The sequence below is a fragment of the Haliaeetus leucocephalus genome, unplaced genomic scaffold (genome assembly GCF_000737465.1).
Source record: "Haliaeetus leucocephalus isolate CR32 unplaced genomic scaffold, Haliaeetus_leucocephalus-4.0 Scaffold536, whole genome shotgun sequence".
Taxonomy (NCBI): Eukaryota; Metazoa; Chordata; class Aves; order Accipitriformes; family Accipitridae; genus Haliaeetus; species Haliaeetus leucocephalus.
This window is the reverse complement of record NW_010972972.1, coordinates 3,915,993-3,925,537: the sequence shown is the minus strand read 5'-3', so window position 1 is coordinate 3,925,537 and position 9,545 is coordinate 3,915,993.

Sequence of the window (9,545 nt, the reverse complement as noted above, 5' to 3'; positions counted from 1 at the left end):
GCTGGGTGCCCCCCCGATTGCAGATCACAATCCTCTTAGTGAGGTTTTATAGATGAGCCGTGGAGTGTGTTCGTTGTATTTAAGTCTGCTAGACTTAAAGCAGTGCTAAGAGGAAATAAATATGGACCCAAAGCTGAAGTTAGACAGAAAGTAGAGTGTTTCCTGGTATTATTAATAGACTTTTATGAGCCTCCTGTCCAAAGAGGTTGCCGAAAGCTTTCATGTTGCTGTCATGCCAGCTCCTTGCTTTGTGCTGGAGTGTCACCTGGAGGCATTTTCTGCGCCTCGTGCTGAAAGGTGCTTTTGCAGGAGACTGTCTCTGCCTTGATGAGATCCTAATCTAAATAATCAAGGCAGATAATCAGCCCAACATGGAAAATGGAGAGGCTGTATCATAGCTACGCTCTTCCCTGAATATGTCTTGTTTTTTCCTCAAGATTGGACTTGATGATCTTAGAGGTCTTTTCCAAACTTAATGAATGATTCTAATGAGTTTGTGAAATGAGCAGAGGCAAACTGTACGCAGCGCTCAGCATGGATGGCAGCCTGGATAGTTTCAATGGTGTAACGAGGTGGTCTGGTTTAGTCTCTGTTCATTTCCTATAATTCTGAGCATTGGACTTCCCTTTTGGACTCAGTCCTGAGCCTCTGTTTTCACAGCATTATCTACAGTTGCTCCATGATCCTCTCCCCAAAATAATTACTATATATATGTATATAGTATAAATATGTATTTATATGCATATATAATATACACATATATATACAATTATCAGATTGTATAAATATGTGTAAGATATGAGTAATATACTAAATAACATACACTAAAGTTTGCATTAATATAATTTATTAATATTATTGATGATGATTATTAGTATGAATACTATTACTATACCATATGCTATATTATTATAACTATACTATTAGTAGTATACTGTAATATATGAGAGTTAGTAATACATGGCTAATATTATAGAATCATAGAACCATGGGATGGTTTGGGTTGGAAGGGACCTTTAAAGATCATCTAGTCCCATGCCCCTGCCATGGGGAGGGATGTCTTCAACCAGACCAGGTTGCTCAAAGCCCCATCCAGCCTGGCCTTGAACACTGCCAGGGATGGGGCAGCTACAGCTTCTCTGGGCAACCTGTGCCAGTGTCTCACCAGCCTCACCATAAAAAATGTCTTCCTTGTGCCCAATCTAAATCTATGCTCTTACAGTTTAAAACTGTTATCCCTTAACCTGTCACTACAAGCCTTTGTAAAGTCTCTCTCCATCTTTCTTGTAAGCCCCCTTTCAGTATTGAAAGACCACAGTAAGGTCCCCCCCAAACCTTCTCTTCTCCAGGCTGAACAACCCCAACTCTCTCTCAGCCTTTCCTCACAGGAGAGGTGTTCGAGCTGTCTGATCATTTTTGTGTCCCCCCTCTGGACCCGCTCCAACAGGTCCCTGTCTCTCCTGTGCTGAGGACCCCAGAGCTGGACGCAGAACTGCAGGTGGGGTCTCACCCGATCGGAGCAGAGGGGCAGAATCCCCTCCCTCGACCTGCTGGCCATGCTGCTGGTGATGCAGCCCAGGATATGATTGGCTTTCTGGGCTACAAGCGCACATTGTCAGCTCATGTCCAACTATTCATTCCCCAGTATCCAGAAATCCTTTTCCGCAGGGTTGCTTTCAATTCATTCAGCTCCCAGTTTGTATTGATACTGGGGATTGCCCCGACCCATGTGCAGGACCTTGCACTTGGCCTTGTTGAACTTCATGAGGCTCACATGGACCCAATCCTCAAGCCTGTGGAGGTCCCTCTGGATGGCATCCCTTCTCTCTAGAGCACCAACCACACCACTCAGCTTGGTGTCATCCGCAAACTTGCTGAGGGTGCACTCAATCCCACTGTTCATGTCATTGATGAAGATATTAAATAGTATGGGTCCCAGTATGGACCCTTGAGGGACACCACTTGTTACTGATGTCCACGTGGACACCGAGCCATTGACTGTAACTCTTTTGATGCAGCCATCCAGCCAATTCCTTATCCATCTAATGGTCCATTCATCAAACCCATATCTCCAGTTTAGAGGTGAGAATGTTATGGGGGACTGTATCAAAGGCCTTACAGAAGTCTAGTATAGCATTAATATAGTATGTTAGTATCTATGCCATACCAGTTATAGTATATACTGTATTAATATTAGTGTTAGTAATAACAGTAATATTTGTATAGGGTATATCGGTAAAGTATATACTGTAGTATATACAATCATTTGGCCTGTAGTGTCACACATGCCCCTGGCTGAGGAGAGCCCGCAGCAGTCCTCAGCTCCAGGTTTGGGATCTCAGATATGCTGCAGATGTAAGGTGATGCTACTCTTGTCTAAAAATGGGGATTACGGGGGCTGTGATTTAGGGAGGTGTCTTTCCCCGGGTGTCTTTTTTTTTAAAAAGTATATATAAGGATCTTGAAGAGGGGGGTTAAACTTTTAACTCTGGGGAAAAAGTTTTGTTCTTCTGCTTAAGTTTTACGAGTGATTTGGTGTGCTGAGCTGGTGATGGGTAAGGAAGGCAGTATTTGTCCTCACCCTGCACACACCAGAGTGTGTCCTTGGAGCAGATATATAGTATGAAATTCACTTTATCAGCTGAAAAACACACAGTTTGGATTCTGGTATCAGCAAAAACCCTAACTGCATCCTAAAGACCCTCATTGCACAGACAGGACACCTGAAGCTGTGGGAGATACTTGGCGACACGCTGGGAAGATGCTCTGAAATCTTTAAAAGTGCTGCGTAATTCAACTTGATCCATTCATTAATTCCCCGTTTCTCTCCCCACTCTGAATCCATGCTGGGAGTCACCAGTGAGAGATGTCTTTTTATTATTATTATTATTCTTTTATTTTCCCGTTGCTTTCCCGCTGCATATACAGTACTTAAAAATGAGATCACCTTCATGTCAGGGATGTACCATGTTTATTAACAGCAAAAAAAGTATTATCTAGGCTTCACTCAAGACCGATTTACAGGATAAATAACTGTTTCAAATTACTTTAAAAAAACAAACAACAAAACCCCGAAGAATAAATTAATAACTTAAGTGATTAGCTGTCCACAGTGATTTGAAAACTTAATAACCATTCAAACAGTGACACCACAAGAAGACACGTACTGTACAGTTTGCCACAGATTACTCTTGTCCTTCCTTCTACAAATGGAAAAAAACCCCAACCAAAACTCCTCTTTAAGAACAGTCATAGGCTTTGAAACACACAAAACATCTCTGCGAATTGGCTGCCGACGCGACGGCTTCAAAGCCAGGGCTCCGACCCCCCCTTCGCAGCAGGTTAAGAAACAAATGGAGAAAACTACCCTAGCTTGACTGGGTCCGTTCCCACACAATGATGCCCAAAGTCAATGGCGACCCATTGACTTCGCCAAGGGCTGGGTTGGGTGGGATGTAACTACTCTAAAGGTTTGGTCCTAATCCTACGGGATTCATCAGCAGGCTCCCCGTGGAGCCCAGAGTCCTGCTCCCTTCCCCTCTCCACGACATGCTTCAGCCACCATGTCCAAAGGGCTCTCGAACAAAATGTGGTATTTTCAGGGTCAATGTGGCAGCAGAATGCTGAAACTGTGCAAATGGCTTTTCCCCCACCCCCCTCACTCAGGTGAAAGTCCTGCCAAGTTTTTTTTCCACCTTGGCAGTTAAGGATGAGGGGGTTTTAAAGAGTTTTGCAGAGCGGGATGTGCAGCGTCATGTGTGATGCTGGGCATGACAACAGGGTAGCACCACATGCTGCCTGGCCGTTGCATGCAGACTCAAAACAGCTCTTTGCATTATTAGATGTCAATTAATTACACCTCACGACACATCTGTGAAGCGGGGAAATAAATATTAAAAATATTCATTTTACAAGCCGGAGAAAAAGAGGGATACAGAGTTCAAATGAACTCCCTCGTCCCACCTGAAGATAAAGTGTGGTGTCACCCAAAGAACGACAATAAAAATGATGGTTTCTTACCTCCTGGTCTTGGGGTAAACCTCTCCCACACAGTCAACCCACTAGCCTACAAGCAAACCCATTATATGTTAGCAATGGGCTGCATCCAAAATTAAGAGCCTGCTGATTTGAAGCAAGTCCATTGAGAAGTTCTTTTAACTCAAGAGATGGAGCCATGTGGCCCAGCTTCTGCTCCAGATATTGCTGGCTGGTGTTAAAATTTGGACACCATGTGCCAGGACTGACTGGCCGTGGGTTGGCAGGGGGAAAGCTGTTTGGTGACACCTTGCTACATATCAACTTTTCTCAAGAGCAGCCACTGAAGTAGCAACCTGATTAACAGTACAACTCTAGGAGTTGCAAACAAGGAGATAAAATTGTGACTACAAGGATGAGACACCAAGGACAAGCTGATGGAGGAATGAACTGCTCCAGGCCAAGGAGAAATCATCACCAAAAGGTGCACGTCTCTATCTGCAAGACTCTCATTAACAGTTGCAAGACCATTGAGTACACGTGGGCAGGTTAGTGCTTTCCAAGCGGAGAAGAGAGGCACACGGACTCACCAGGGGCCCTAAACTGGTTTATTGGCCCTTATGATTTGATGCTGGACTGGTCCGGCTGATTTTCTTGATGGCTCTTTGATGGCCATGCGTGTCCTCTGGCTGGGTTTGGGGTTAGGCTCTGCTCTTCACCCTTCCCATTACAGTAGGGAAGTAGGGCTTCTCCATAGGCACAGCCCCACTGCACCCACCTCAACCAGACAACATCCCTCCAATGGGACACACAGTGTGGGCGAGTGTCAACTTTTACACGGAATAGCAACATCACTAGGTGGGAAAACATCAACACAATGCAAGCATGACTTGAGAAAACCATCCTTTTACTCGCCTCCTAGGCCAGGAAGATCAGACAGGACCTGGGAGCTAAACACCTTCCTACCAAAGTCTACCACCATGTAAGACCTGGGCATGGCTCTACCCCTCCCAAAAAGCCATGCTCAATGGATGGCCAAAGCGAGCTAACTCTTCCCAGTTTGCTCAAGGGACTGGGACACCAGGGTGTAGGGGCTGGTGTGGGGCTGCAGAGAGCTCTGGGACAATGTCTATCCTAAAAAATTTACAGGTTCAAGCTGTTCCCCAGTTGCTTGGACTGTGTGTCTGTATCCTGGATGACTTGGTCTGGGCCAGCCAGCTCTCTCCCAGGTGCAAGGGATGGCCCCAGTGTGGATTAGGTCCCCTCGCTGGGGGGTATGGCCCTGGGGTTGAGCTGTGCATTGCCACTTGGTTTCATGACCAGAGGAGAGGTCCTGGCCCAGTTTCAGATGCTATAGGACTCTAGGCAATACCTTTGGCCCCTTCCCTCACATGGAGGAGTCTCTGCTCAGCCCCAGCAGCTCAGGGTCTCAGGGTAAACTGGAGGGAAGAGATGTCTCTAGTCCCACCCCCGGCTCCAAGCAGAGTTACCTATGGGGTTGATCCAGCCTGGTCTTGAAAAGCTCCAAGGATGGAGGTGGCACCTCGCAGGACAACCCCGTGAAGCCATGGCACTGCTGTCCCATGACCAGCTCACAGGAGTCCCAGAGCAAGGTGTCTCCCAGCATGTCCACGTCCCCACCACATTTCTGGTAGGGCTTCTCCTGCCCAGCTCCGAGCTGGGTGCATGGACCAGGGCTCCCTGAAAGCCAGAGGGCTGAGGCATCATGTTGTAGGGCAGGATGACCCCCTCAAGAGTGAAGTGCCCTCAGTAAGTCTGGAGACTGGTTGAGGTCCCCTCGCACCAGTGCATGGCTTTTACTGAGCAAAACCCCACTCCACAACCCACAAATCTTCTTTACATATCTGACTTGAAACTCATGCCAAAGGGGCACATGGTGAGAGGCAAGACTCAAATCTCACTGGCAGACTCCCCTGCCTTCTCTCCTCCCAATGTCACGTTACCCTGTATATAACCCTTGTCAGTGGCTGGTGGCACTGGATCCAAATCCATCCCAGTTAGCCTCCAGTCAACCCAAGCCCTAGCCACCTTTTGGTTCTGGCTCCGGATTTGGCCCTATCTGCCAGACACTCAGCTTTACCCTGGCACAATCTGCACTCGCACGTATTTTCTTTCTCCAACTTGAGACTGAGCCTAAGCCTGGCATCCATTTAGAGCTGTAAATGTATTTTCCACCAAACACTCAAATGTCAGTTCAGAGCAAATCAGCTCCGAGACAGCTCACACATCTCACCAGACAAAGGAACCATGAGCAGCAGTCATACACTCACAGCAAGGGATACACGCTTTTGGAGACTTCTGCCTTTAAAACCACCAGCTTAGTCATTTTAAAGCTCGTGGAGAGCTTTGAGCCATGGCCCTGGTACTTCATAAAACTAAATATTGAGGTCATGATGGTTGTCCCACGGACAACCCTTCTCCATGAGCACACACACACACACATGCAAGCATATCCCTTTTCTTAAATGGAACCGTAGAGCTGAAGAGCAGGCTCTGACGTGAAGACTCAAGCCATTTTAATTGCAATTAAATGAATCATTTGCAATGTTCTCAGCTTCCTAAAATACCTATTTCTAACAAAAGAGTCAGTCATACTTGAGCATCCAAGTATAGAGTGGATGTGATAAACTCAATGCCTCCAGGACAAAGTTCTTGGCAGTCCGTGTAATTAAACCAGCTGCTTTTCAATATGGTTTAAGACTAAATACTGAACAAACATTAATCATCAGGGACTGCTGTAATCAGCTCAGCAACCATCAGGAATGACTATTTCCACTGCAGCCATTGATTACTTAATGGCTTTCAGGAGGGGTTGATATAGTTATATGTATATGGCAATGCATAGAGTCTATGGGCTGCTACTTAGTTCGGAGGGCCATTTGCTCGATGCTTAGCAGGGAAAAAATGGAGGAATATATGTTTCTGGGAAAACATACACCTCACTGCAAAGCAGAGAGGGACCAGCAACCAGCAGTTGCAAAATAGCTACTTTTGGGCTGTTTTGGTCATTGGTCTGCCAAATGCAAAGCGCCTGTTACTGGGGATGCTCATGAAAGCAAATCTTCAAAACAGGGGGTCTGAGCCTGGGAAAAGAGCTATCCCATACCAGTGCTTGCCCAATGAACAAATACAGACATCTGTGGGACATGGAGAAAAAGGACTAGTTTCTCCAGTACCATGAAGGGCTTTTCCAATCTTAATTAATGCTTTGGATTCAATGTGGGAGTGGGCACTGGATGCACTTAGTCCCAGCGCAGAAGCACAGGGCACCAACTCAGCAAAATGCATCCCAACCCACTGCGTTGTCTCTCAAGCCACTGCACCATCAGAAATTACTATTGCTGCTGCCTGCCCTCTTTCAGGGTACTTTTGAGACTTGCTGAGCTCCCCATCTCCTAGGTGGAGAAAAAGGCTCAATCTGAGCATGGGCTATCACTTAATCTCTCCAGGCTTTTGGACCAGGTCAAGATTTTTTTAGCCTGGAGCTGTGCTCAGTTTCATCTTGAGAATAGTTGCACTGTTTTACTCAGAGAGACCCAAAGCAGTATAAAGAGCTATTCCCCAAATTGCTGCTGCAATCCACCCCAGACATGGCTGCGTTTTAGTGTGAGAGGAGAACAGCACAGTTTTGGCAGGAAAATACATCCAGCATGCACCATAACCCTTCTCCCCCAACCTCATCTTCCTTTGTGTCTGCCTAAGACTTCGGAGGATGAAATAGGAAAAAAATCAGCTTTCCACTTGAGTTATATTTGCTTTTTGGTGGGGATGGGGAGCTTGCTCCCAGCCAGGTGAATGCACACTTCAGTGAGCTCTGGATCAAGCCCAATGTTTAGTCTCCCCCGAGATGCAGTGATGAAAGGGGCTATAGAAATACGAAGCACTCTACTCTGGTCTTCATTTCATTACCTCACCATGCAAGCGTGCAAGCCCCCAACAAGAGGCAAAGGCCCTTGCAGGCTGTAACACACTCCCCAACCTTCAGAAAGCATCTGGCTGTGCTAGATCTTCCCCTTTGGGTCTTTCTTTTTTTTTTCTCCTAGATGATTATTATTTTTACCATAAGCATCAGGATATTTGCTTCCTTATTCCTGTAAAAGGCCAACACTTCAATGTCTTAAAAGGGTTGTCAGAGCTTTTCCATTAATACCCTTACCTTTCATGGCATGCAAGAAGAAAATATAAACTGCTGTTGGAAGCTCAAGACTTATTTTACCAGCATGCAGCCCTTTAAGGGACTGGTATCCTATCCTCATATGGGTCACGTCTGGCCTCTTCCAAACTCAGACCAAGATTAAACAAATGTGTTAATGCTTAAGCATCAGTAATCAATACAACTTGGTGGTGTTGGTGAAACATACAGCCTGTGGTGCTGGGAGGGGTTCAGCTTGAAGAAAGAATAGCTCCAGCTACTTAATAAATATTATTACCTAATCTTTCTAATGTCTCCTTTGTTTGGCTCTCGGTTTGCAGTCAGCCTGTTTATTCATGTCAGCGCTTGCTGTCTGGCAATCAGGCTGCTCCATGGCAATCATTAGTCCTTCCTGTTTTCATGAGATCATGAATTATTATCTCTGCAATAAATGGTCTCTTCCTTCTTGGCTCTCTGCACCCGGCAGCTGCCTGGGGAGCAATCCCAAAGCCTGGATGTGTCAAGGATGCTGGCAAGGGGCAACAGCAGATTCCCACCCATAATTAGAGCTTAGGGTCGTTAACGTCAACAAGCCCCATTTCTGTGTTGAAGAAACATTGCTGAAGATGGAGAGAAAATATCTAGTCCGGCCCTTTGCACCCACCACAAACCAACCATCATGCTACATTAAAGCTAATATTGAAACACCTTGCCCTGACTCTCCTGACCAGCCTCTTCCCAAGCCTAAGGCCTCACCATCAACCAACATTTCAATTAGTCTACTGCTTTCCTCCAAGATACACCCCACCGGACCTCTTCACCCAAGACCAACCACTGCAGCACGGCATCTGCCTTCTCCCAGTCCTCCCAACAGCGTTCCACTCCCTCCTTGTCACTCATCCTCGTGCCAGTCCAGATATACAGAGTCTCAAGAGCCTCCCTGCGCCCCTCGTACTCAACCACAGAACTTCTCATGACAGCCACAGACGTAGGACTCTCACTCGATGGGCTTCTTTTGGTGCCACAAAGGGCAGATTTTGGTTCTTAGGGCCAGATTCACAGGCAATTGGTTTCAGATAGGTAGTGGGTCAGGGCTTAAATTCTGCCATCCAAAGCCAATCTCTCCAGCCCATTGACTTTGAGAGATGCTGGAAAGCATCAACAGGCAGAACACACCCCAACAAACTTAGCTGTTTCATGCATGCATGCATGTGTGTGAGCGTGTGCTGGCATATACGTGTGTGTGTGATGGGGCAAATCTTGGGCTTCTAAATCAGCTCAGTTGGACAGTCTGGATGCTCTTCAAGCTCCTGAAGATTAACAACCACAACCAAAAACACAGGGGCTGTCCCAACAGGAGGAACATAGCCCTCAGAGGTTTAGAACATATTATTTACAAGAGACGGGACAACAAAAG